This window comes from Cajanus cajan, chromosome 4 (genome assembly GCF_000230855.2).
Source record: "Cajanus cajan strain Asha chromosome 4, NIPB_CcT2T_4, whole genome shotgun sequence".
NCBI classification, from domain to species: domain Eukaryota; kingdom Viridiplantae; phylum Streptophyta; class Magnoliopsida; order Fabales; family Fabaceae; genus Cajanus; species Cajanus cajan.
Window position 1 is genome coordinate 29,092,057 of NC_138520.1, and position 8,411 is coordinate 29,100,467.

An 8,411-nucleotide genomic window follows, 5' to 3' on the forward strand; every position below is an offset into this window, starting at 1 on the left:
TAGTTTCGGGATGGTAGGGTGTAGAAATTTTGTGCACTACCCCATACTTCTTGAGCAAAGCCTGCATAGATCTGTTACAAAAGTGTGTGCCCTGATCACTAACAATAGCTCTAGGTACTCCAAACCTGCAAAATATGTTAGATCTGACAAAATCCACAACAACCCGAGCATCATTAGTTCTAGTGGCTTTGGCTTCCACCCATTTTGAAACATAATCAACAGCTAGGAGACTGTAGGAAAAACCAAAAGAAACAGGAAAGAGACCCATGATATCAATACCCCAGATATCAAACACCTCACAGAATAGCATGGGCTGTTGAGGCATCTGCTGTCTCCATGTAAGGGATCCTTATGCTCTCTGACACTGCTCACAAGTGCTGCAAATCTTCCACGCATCCTTGAAGATGGTGGGCCAGTAAAAACCACAGTCAAGCACCTTGCGAGCTGTCCTCTGAATTCCAAGATGACCACCAGATGCAGAAGAATCACAGAACTACAAGACGGAGTCAACCTCATGGTCCGACAAGCATCTCCTGATTACCTGATCGCTGCAAAACTTCCACAAATAGGGGTCATCCCAAACATAATGTTTAGCATCACTCTTGAGTTTATCAATCTCAGCTCTAGATGCTAAAGGAGGAAAAACAGAAGCAAATAAATAATTAACAATGTTCGCAAACCAAGGGGTGGGGGAAGGAATAGAAACAGAAGAAACAATCAACAAATTTTCATCAGGAAAGTTATCCTGGATGGGCAAGACATCAACACTATTCTCAGCTCTCTCAATCCTGCTGAGATTGTCTGCCACTAAGTTTTGTGCTCCGCTCCTGTCACCGATGTCCAAGTCAAACTCTTGAAGCCAGAGCATCCATCTGATCATCTTAGGCTTTGAGTCAGCCTTCTTCAACAGGTACTTTAGAGCTGCATGATCTGTAAAAACAATGACACAAGAACCAAGCAAATATGATCGAAATTTATCAAGTGCAAATACAATAGCTAAAAGTTCCTTTTCCGTGGTCGTGTAATTTGCTTGAGCAGCATCCAGTGTCCTGGAAGCATAGTATATCACCCTAGGTGATCTGTCAACCCTCTGTGCTAGGACAGCCCCTAGTGCATAATTTGAAGCATCACACATCAGCTCAAAGGGAACTGTCCAGTCTGGTGCCTGAATGATAGGCGTGGTGGTCAAGGCTTTCTTGAGGCAATCAAACGCCTCCTTGCACCTGTCATCAAAATCAAATTCAATATCCTTCTGAAGCAAGATGGATAGTGGAAGGGCTTTCTTGCTGAAGTCCTTAATGAAGCGCCTGTAGAAATCTGCATGGCCAAGAAAAGATCGCACCTCTCGCACGCAAGAGGGGTAAGGCAATTGTGCAATGATAGATATCTTTGCAGGGTCTACCTGAATGCCCCGACTAGAAATGATATGCCCTAAAAATATACCATGTTCTACCATGAAATGACATTTGTCAAAATTAAGAACAAGGTTAGTCTCAATGCATCTATTCAGAACTCTATCCAAACTATCCAAACATGCATCGAAAGAGGATCCATAAACAGTAAAATCATCCATAAACACCTCTATGCAATTTTCCAGAAAATCACTAAAAATACTGAGCATGCACCGCTGGAATGTGCCAGGGGCATTGAATAGGCCAAAAGGCATCCTCCTATAGGCAAAAGTACCAAAAGGGCAGGTGAATGTGGTCTTTTCTTGATCCTCAGGAGCAATATGAATCTAAAAATAACCAGAGAACCCATCAAGAAAACAGTAATGAGATTTACCTAGCAGACGCTCAAGCATCTGATCAATGAAGGGCAGAGGAAAATGATCCTTCCTTGTTGCTTGGTTGAGCCTCCAGTAGTCAATACAGACCCTCCAACTGTTTTGCACTCTAGTGGGGATGAGCTCATCCCTCTCATTTTTCACAAAAGTGAGGCCTGTCTTCTTGGGAATCACCTGGACCGGACTCACCCACTGACTATCTGATATAGGATAAATGATCCTAGCTTGAAGAAGCTTGGTCACCTCCTTCTTCACTACATCCAAAATGACGGGGTTGAGTCCCCTCTGGGGCTGTGTCACTGGTTTAGCTCCATCCTCTAGTAATATCCTGTGCATGCATGTGGATGGACTGATACCAGGAATGTCCGCCAGGGTCCAACCGATGGCTTTCTTATGCTTTTTTAGAACCTGCAACAATTTCTCCTCTTGAATAGCATCAAGGGAGGTGGAAATGATGACTGGGAACTTCTCATCTTCCTCCAAGTAAGCATACTGGAGGTTCTCTAGAAGAGGCTTCAACTCTGGTGTGGGTGCTGGCTGAACATCAGAAGGAACCAAAGAAAGGAGAAGTGGCTCCGCAGCCTGTACCTCAACCTGCAAGTCAGATTCTTTTGTACTTCCTGCAACATGGTTAGTGCATTCTGGCTGTATAAAATCAAGAGCAAGAGGTACAACACCCAAAGTGTAAAATTCAGATGCCTTATAATCAGTTTCACATTCAGATTGATATTCAGATTCAGACTCGGACTCAATGCATGGAAGACAGCTATGCAAATCAAGTGAAAATGAATGTTTCTTAGCATGAGAAGAATCAAAATTATGAATATGCTCATCAACTAGATCATCAATCAATTCAGCACAAAAATCAGAATGAGCTTTAGAAGGAAATTTCATGGCATCCAAAATATTAAAATGAACAACAATATCACCAAATTCCATAGACAAGGTGTCAACATAAACATCAATCTTGGTCCGGGCTGTTTTCAAAAATGGTCTACCTAAAATGATTGGGGCAGAACCATGGGAGAATCCCTCCTCCATATCAAGAACATAAAAATCAGTAGGAAAAATGAGTTCACCAACCCGAACCAAGACATCCTCTATAAAACCTGTGGGGTGGGCAACACTCCTATTGGCCAACTGAATGACCACACCCGTAGGTTGCAAAGTGCTAAGAGACAAAGAATTAAAAATAGACAGAGGCATGACATTAATTGAAGCTCCTTAATCAAGCATGGCATTTTCAAATTTATTGTTACCAATAATGCAAGGTACACAAAATGTACCTGGGTCCTTACACTTTTCAGGAATATGTGGAATAGATTTACCTATGAGTGCTAAGACGTTTCTGCCCATGCTGATTCACTCATTGCCCTTCAGCTTCCTCTTGTGGGTGCACAAGTCTTTCAGGAACTTAGCATATCTGGGAATTTGCTTGATGGCATCCAGCAAAGGTATGTTCACCTCCACCTTCCTAAAAGTCTCCAAGATCTCCTTGTCCACCTCTTCCATCTTTTTTCTTGGAATTGATTTTGGTGGAAATGGAAGAAGGATAGGAGGCTGATGTAGATCATCACTATGTGCACTGGAAGAAGGTCCACCTGTAGGAAAATTTTTGCTACTACCTGTATGGCCCTCTTTCTCAACTGTAGGCTCAGGTGGGGGTACAACAGATGTAGGTGGTGCTGGTATGTCAATTTGTTTGCCAGACCTCAAGGTGATGGCACTCACATTTTTCGGATTCTGCACAGTCTGTGAAGGCAACTTGTTTGAATTTTGAGACTGTACCTGATCCAGCTGAGTAGCCATCTGACCCATTTGATTTGTCAAACTCTGAATGGAAGCTCTTGTCTCTTGCTAGAATTGCATGTTTTGCAGAGTCATCTGCCTGACCAGCTCCTCTAATGAAGGCTCAGAAGTAGAAGGATGAGGAGCTGGTGATGCAGGAGCTTCGTGTTGTCTCTGTTGCTGCTGTTGGATAGGAGGAGGTACATATCTGCTAGGACCAGCATTGTTTTGGAAGGGAGGGGATGGCTGTTGGTACTGTTGTTGTTGTTGCTGCTGCTGCTGGTTAGACCATTTGTGATTAGGATGATTTCTCCAACCTGGATTGTACCTATTATTGGAGAGGTCATAACTTTGCTGCTGTTGTTGCGCTGGTCTGTTATTGTAGATATTTGCAGCATAGGCTTGTGGGGCATCAGGGCCTGTAGAAGAGTCTTGCAAGGAGGGACAAGCATCTGTTGGATTATTCATTGAAGTGCAGATGCCACATACTTTTATTGGTGGTGGAGCTGATTTTTGATTTGCAGCCAGTTGTGAAACCAAGGTGCTAAGAGCATCAATCTTACTCTCCAGCTTTTTGTGTTCAGTGGAATCTGGGGCTACCACGTCATGCACACCCCTCACAACTATGGCATCACTCCTCATATTGAATTGTTGTGAGTTGGACGCCATTTTTTCAATCAGCCCTCTAGCAGAAGCAAGTGTCATATCTCCTAAAGCTCCTCCACTAGCTGCATCAATCATGCTTCTATCCATCATGTTCAACCCCTCATAGAAATATTGCAATAATAGCTGCTCAGAAATTTGATGGTGAGGGCAGCTAGCACACAGCCTCTTGAATCTTTCCCAGTACTCGTATAAGCTCTCCCCTGTGAGTTGCCTAATTCCAAATATGTCTTTCTGGATTGCAGTGGTCCTGGATGCAGGGAAGAATTTTTCGAGGAACACTCTCTTCAAGTCATCCCAGCCTGTTATTGAACCAGGAGCCAGATAGTACAACCAGTCCTTGGCAAGATCCTCCAATGAAAAAGGGAATTCCTTTAGGTAGATGTGATCTTCAGGGACATTAGGAGGCCTCATGGTGGAACAAACTATGTGGAACTCCTTGAGATGCTTGTGTGGATCCTCACCTGCACGACCATGAAACTTAGGCAACAAATGGATTAGTCCAGTTTTAAGCACAAAAGGAACATCTTCCTCAGGATATTGAATGCATAGACTCTCATATGTGAAATCAGGTGCAGCCATCTCCCTAAGAGTCCTCTCATGAGGTCCATTATGTTCACCCATGTTTTGTGGTTGACTTGAATCAAGTTCAGATGCAACACTTACACCAAGACTATGACTAACACTATCACTATGGCTATGACTAAAACTATCTAAAGATGGAATGATATGCTCTCTAATTTATTTATGGAATGTCCTATCAATCTCAGGATCAAATGGATGCAAAAAATCAGTGTCGCCACCGGCCTGAAACGGGCTTTCGGCATTCGCGAAGGATGGTTGGACTCGTTTATTTGTTTAAAAATATGGATTGCTAGAATGACGTATTCTCAAACTGAGACCTTGTCAAACGAGCAATTTTATTAAATGTCTCACCAATCCATGTTAATCCCAAGCGGGACCCTCCATGGATTAGTGGTTTTCGCAAAAGGAGGGTTCATGGAGTCGCCACCAATGTTTTACTCAAAACATTGGAAAAAGGGATAAAGCAATTGATTTTATAAATCAACTTTGGCCATTACAACCAAAGTTGGGTAAGGGAGTCGGTTACGCGTGGGGAAGGTGTTAGCACCCCACAACGCCCCTTTCGGGTTCCCTATGACAGATTATTTCTAAAATAACAGTGTAAAATTACTAAATTACCCCTATTTATTCTAAGCAATTATAAATTAACTATCTACATGATGACAGTTTAAATATGCACACAGAAAGCAGTAAAAGGAAGGACTTTAAGAAGAAACCTTTGAAGCGTGCTTTTATATATATTTCGTAAAACTGGGAAGCTTTTTGGCGTTCCCTCGCTCTACAAGCCCGCTCGCTCCCTCCTATAAAATTTTGACTATGGAAATCCGGAGGATTTCCCTTCGACTAGGTTCGATCCTCAAGCAAAATGGCTCGGGGCTCAAGAACTTCGTCGGATCAACTCTTCGAGTGATTTCTAGGGCAGAACACTGCTCAAAAACCCCAGAATACTCAAGGAGAGGGTTGAAACTATGTTCCAAAAAGTGGAATGACGTCCAATTGACGTCATATTTATAGGGAACAGGCCCAATACGGGCTACAAAATCAATACGGCCGTATTGAAATTTTTGAACTTCAATACGGCCGTATTGAATTCAATACGGCCGTATTGAAATTCAGAAATTTCAATGCGCCCGTATTGAGTTCACTGCGGCTGTATTGAAGCTTCAATACGGCCGTATTGATTTCAGTACGGCCGTATTGAAGTTTCAGAAACTTTAATATGCCGTATTGAGTTCACTGCGGCCGTGTTGAAGCTTCAATACGGCCGTATTAAGTTTAGTACGGCCGTATTGGGCTTCATTCCCTCCACTTCCTTATTTTAAGCTACTCTAAGACCTCTAAACCTACAGATAGCCATCCTATGGTCTTCTAGGAGTCCTTCTGGCTGACTTTCCTTCGATCTTTGAGAGTCTTCGAGTCTTATTTCCGACCCGGACAATTTTAGGGGTCTACAGCTGCCCCCCCTTTACTTAGTCAAACGGTCTTTTGGTGTACCGGCTGACAAGTAAAGGAGTTGACCCAATTGTCCGGGTGATGTGCCAACCTTCTGACTTGTAGCGTCTTCCGGTGGAAAATTGTTGAGTAGCCTCTCCAGGTTGTTGCATACCTCGGCGCTTCTGACAACCTCGGTAGCTAAGTTTACCCTCTCCAGGGTCAACTTCACTCGATGCCCGAGCTGGAAGTTGAACACCAATGTGCCTCTGACGACGCTGATGGTTGAGTACTGTCTCTCCAGACCTTGAGTACTGTCTCTCCAGACCTTGAGTACCGTCTCTCCAGACTCTGAGTATCGTCTCTCCAGACTTTGAGTATCGTCTCTCCAGACTCTGAGTATCGTCTCTCCAGACTCTGAGTATCGTCTCTCCAGACTCTGAGTACTGTCTCTCCAGACTTTGAGTACTGTCTCTCCAGACTTTGAGTATCGTCTCTCCAGACTCTGAGTACTGTCTCTCCAGACTTCGAGTACTGTCTCTCCAGACTTTGAGTACTGTCTCTCCAGACTTTGAGTATCGTCTCTCCAGACTCTGAGTACTGTCTCTCCAGACTTTGAGTACTGTCTCTCCAGACTTTGAGTATCGTCTCTCCAGACTCTGAGTACTGTCTCTCCAGACTTCGAGTACTGTCTCTCCAGACTTTGAGTACTGTCTCTCCAGACTTTGAGTATCGTCTCTCCAGACTCTGAGTACTGTCTCTCCAGACTTCGAGTACTGTCTCTCCAGACTCTGAGTACTGTCTCTCCAGACTTTGAGTATCGTCTCTCCAGACTCTGAGTACTGTCTCTCCAGACTTCGAGTACTGTCTCTCCAGACTTCGAGTACTGTCTCTCCAGACTTTGAGTATCGTCTCTCCAGACTCTGAGTACTGTCTCTCCAGACTTGTGCATACCTCGGTGCTCTCGACAACTGGGTAGCTGAGTATTGCCTTTTAGGCTTTGAGATGATTTTGTCTCCACAGTCCACGATACTGCTTCGACGGTTTGATTTTGATTTTGGTGCCACTGAGGGCTGGATAATGCAGGGATCCGTCTACGGGATGTGCAGTCATTCATAGGTTTTTGTGCCCCAACTTGCATTGCTTAGTTGGTACCCATGGGGAATTTTTGTTTCCTTGGGGTGTAGACACAGATGCTCTTCTTGAATTGAGCAATGCCTTATGTTTGGCTGACGTCCTTTGACGTCGGTGGAGTATCCCGGTTATCCTTATTCGGGTATCTCTTTTTGATTTTCTGATTTTTACTGCCTCTGTGTAGGCTGTTATCCGCTGGGGATTCTGTCATTGGTTGTGATTGGCCTCTTCTGTTAGGCGTATCAGCTTGACGTTCAATGATTGGCTGAAAAGCCAAATTCCGCTTGGGGAATTGTTATTGATTTTTTCGATTTTTCTCTTTTTTGAAAGAGTGCCTCTGAGTAGGCGAATTATCTTGATGTTTGATGATTGGCTGAATGCCGAATTCCGCTTGGGGAATGATTATTGATTTCTTTTTTGGGTTTTTCCTTTTTGAAGGAGTGCCTCTTGAGTAGGCGACTGGGGATTTAGGGATCTTATGTATCCCAGAGTATTATTTAGGAAGCCTCTGCAGGCTTAGCCTCACTCAGCGCTTGAGTCAGAGAGCTATCTTCCACTGAGGAAGTTTCAAGTCCTTTGACTGAATATTTTGCTTGGATGATCGCGCTTCCATTGGGGATTTTGACGATCTTGCTTTGATAGCTCTCGCTGGGGATTTGTTCCATGACCTCGAGTTGGGGTTTCTCTGGGGAGTATTATTTCTGCGAGCCTCTCCAGGCTCATTTATTCTGAGAGAGTATTATTTCTGCAAGCCTCTCCAGGCTTTAGTTATGATGAAAGAGTATTATTTCGGCGAGCCTCTCCAGGCTCAATTATTCTGAAGGAGTATTATTTCGGCAAGCCTCTCCAGGCTCAATTATTCTGCGGGAGTATTATTTAGGCAAGCCTCTCCAGGCTCAATTATTTTGCGGGAGTATTATTTCGGCAAGCCTCTCCAGGCTCAATTATTTTGAGAGAGTATTATTTCGGCAAGCCTCTCCAGGCTCAGTTATTTTGAGAGAGTATTATTTCGGCGAGCCTCTCC